Source organism: Brachyhypopomus gauderio, chromosome 1, assembly GCF_052324685.1.
Source record: "Brachyhypopomus gauderio isolate BG-103 chromosome 1, BGAUD_0.2, whole genome shotgun sequence".
Lineage (NCBI taxonomy): Eukaryota > Metazoa > Chordata > Actinopteri > Gymnotiformes > Hypopomidae > Brachyhypopomus > Brachyhypopomus gauderio.
In genome coordinates this window covers 16,586,446-16,589,811 of record NC_135211.1, presented here as the reverse complement: position 1 = coordinate 16,589,811, position 3,366 = coordinate 16,586,446, and the positions used below count along the sequence as shown (strand labels likewise).

At 45.8% G+C, this 3,366-nt stretch overlaps 1 long non-coding RNA gene across 1 annotated transcript in view; it reads right to left on the bottom strand.

Moving 5' to 3' along the window:
- Nucleotides 1-91, bottom strand: part of LOC143527254 (uncharacterized) — a 3,441-nt gene extending 3,350 nt beyond the window's left edge. Inside the window, exon 1 of the long non-coding RNA XR_013134064.1 lies at nt 1-91. This exon is cut by the window's left edge and continues 8 nt beyond it. This is a non-coding gene — a long non-coding RNA (uncharacterized LOC143527254).
- Nucleotides 92-3,366: the final 3,275 nt, after the last annotated feature.

The following is a 3,366-nucleotide window of genomic DNA, read 5'->3' as shown; positions in this document are numbered from 1 at the left end:
TAACTGAATTCCTTCTTGTGAATTCACAACAGTGCTGACCCACTCAGGAGACACTCGTGTAAGAGGAATGGAGGTGAGATAGAGAGAGAAAAGGTGAGTGTGTGTGTGTGTGTGTGTGTGTGTGTGTGTGTGTGTGTGTGTGTGTGTGTGTGTGTGTTCCTGTATTCCAGGATTCTGGGCATCGTGGTTTCCCGTGACGATCACCATGGGAAAGGTAGCTGTCAGTAGAACGTTGCTTGCCTCGGTTACAGGGGGAGTATCTGCGCTCTGGTGAGCGTGAGCTATGAAGACTGCTGAATGTCAGCCATGATGGTGCAGTGACAGGTATCGTGTCTCCAGAACGACTCCGACAACGTGTTTTTGGCTTTGACAAAAGACTAGAAACAAGTGCATAGTGACAAAGCCACAGTCGCAGTCCAGACAGCATGCAGTAAACAACATACAACACAAGGAGACACAGATGAATTAAACATACTTGTAGTTAACACAGCCTAAACACATGCAACACATACACATATGACAGAGTGAACATGGAAAAAGACAACAGCAGGAAGGAGAGGTCAGTGCTGGCCATGGAGCAGGGGTCAGGGTGAAGGTTAAACCATATAGAGCACACAGATAATTACTCGCAATTAAATATGTATTTACTTAATAAACTAGCCTGAGAAGAATTGCACAGGGAATTAAACACGAGAAGCCTTCGAAGTGATCAGCGCAGTGCAAATGAAGCTGTTTCTGCACTTCAGAAACTCACTCCCAAATGGTCCAGAACCGATGGTTCTGTCCACAGGCCAGCAATTGTGTTTCCACTTATTGGTCCACGGTTCACGTACTAAATAATTACTGTGCGGTTTCTTTGCCAAATCAAATCCAAGCTGTTAGCTTAAAGCCAGTTAGAGAGACAAGCAGTTCTGTGTATCAGGTAAAGATTATATTGACGTGCTTAATATCAGGAAAAACCTATGTTGGCGTGCTGTGTGTCAGGTAGAGCTTAAATCTACTTGGACATTTTTGTGATTTAACTTTTCTGGAGCCAACCACACTAAATATGAAACTGGAAGTAAAATGTGCTTGATAAAAATGAAGCGTTTGGTTTTTAGTGGACATCGGAGAGGTTCTGACTGGGTATCATGCTTATAGGTCAGGAATGTGACCCCAGCTCTTGTATTGCAATCTCAGCACAACTAAAGCAAACAGTGCTATGGAGCCAGGGCCTTGACCAACCCGCCAAGGAGCCACCCTCCGCCCTACTGGCCAAACGCTGCCCGAATGATTATCACCTGCTCACAGGTGGGAGTGGTCTGGCCCTGTGACCTGGCCACAGCTGGAGTCCAGTGTTTGATATGGCTGTGTTTGATAGATGTGCGTGTGTGTGTGTGGCTGTGTGTGTGCGTGCACGCATGCAGAGTGAGTGATATTTAATGCTCTGTAAAGATATTTTCATAGTGTAAAAAAATGATTGCACGTAGAATCCCCGAGATAACATTTCTTCACTGGCCTGTATGATGTCACGGCGAATGACTCCTAGCCATGCAAACATGACAAGGCAGCAGATAAACGATCAAGCACTAACCATGAACTAGTGACCCCTACAGGATGACCAGAGGCACTGCCTCAAAGGTGCACACCCATATTTACAACTGCATCTCAAAGGACATCCATGCTCCTTACTAGATTTTAGATACCTACACCCAGTCTCCTACACTGCCAGTAGAGTTCCTTCTCTAATACATATTCTTCTACTCAGCATAACACTTGCACGTTTACACCCAGTAAAGCAGGCTTTTACACTCAGTTTTGCCCAGAATCATAACAAACATTCACACATGTGACATAAGGAACATTTATACACATTGACCTTTCTGACGTCATGCAGAGCGATTTATGAATTCTATTTGATTTGGCAAATGATAAATTCTCATTATTTTTTTGTAAACATGGAATCCTATAGAGTTTCTGACGACTGGTTTGGGAATGAATGATGTAATTCTGTGACGTATATTCTTTGACAGTTGCACCTCTGTGTTCTTCTCATTCTGGTCTCCCCAAGGCCACAAGAACATGTGTACATGATCCTCTGTTGAACTCTTTCAACGTGATAATAATCAGTTCACTCTGGAGAGAGAGGTGGAGAGCAAGAGCAAGAGAGAGAGAGGGACTGAGAAACAGAAAGAACAAGAGAGAGAGATGTCCTGAAACAGGTTCAAAAACAGTTTTTACTTCCCCTCTCTGTGTGTAAGATGAACATGGACTGGCCGTTTAGTGTTTGTGTTCCAAACCAAAGGGTTAAATCAGACCAGCTAATCCAGAGACACCTCGTGACCCTTTGTGACCCCATAGCCTTGCTCCCGTAGGTTCCATAAGGACCTCGGAGGTGAGGAGGGTCACGGTTGGCCAGGGTGTTAACCCCATATGTTTGCTCATTGGCTGAGGGGCTGCAGTCAGCTTGCCTATCGGGTGAGCACTCTGGGCCTGTTGCCAGCGTTGGCCTCTGGAGTGTCTCTGCTGTTCTCTGGCCCGGGACCAGCTGGTGTTCGGTACATGCCTCTCAACCCGTTCTCGGATGTTCGTCGAGGACTGTCCGGCTGGCCAACCCAGCCAGGGAAACGAGCGGTTGGGGTGAACGTCCAGAGATGGCGGCTCGTGTCTCAGACACCTCCTACAGCTGCTCTGTGCTTGATCCACGTGACCGTGCTTGCTGACTGGTGATTGGTGCTAAGGGACACTGGAGCCTGCCAGATGAATTCACTGTGTGTGGATCAGGTGATATATCAACTCACAGGGCTGATAAGATGATGGTTAGGTTATCAACCTCATTGATAAGATTAGTGAAAAGACAAGAGATATGAAAAGATAAGAACTTCAGATCAGTCCTGTATTGGGCAAGGGTTACTTGAGTTGGACTTCCAGTCACCTCCAACCACAAGGACAAGCACTACTTCTGTTTTAATACCTTCTCATGCAAGGCTAAAGCAAACAAAGAAGGCAACAAAGAAGGCAAATTTATTTTTGCAACCTGCTACACACAGCTACAGATTTTTTGTTTGTTTCCTAGTGTAATTATAAATAACTGTATTATAAAGAACTGATCTCAGATCGAAATTATTTCAGAATGCAGAAATAGTAGTGTGTAAGGTGACTGACATCACAGACGTGCACCCTACATTACAGCATGCTGACAGTATCCAAACGTGCACATGGCGGCCTCCGCACACTCCTGACACATGCGTGGCTGCCTGGTCCTTTGCTGCCTGCCTCCTACGCCACCAAGCCACACACCAGCTACGTTTTTGACCTTTGTGGAGTGTAAAACTGTTGGACGGATCTCTGTTTCTCGGGCGTGTACGGAGCTGTTCAGTCAGAGGA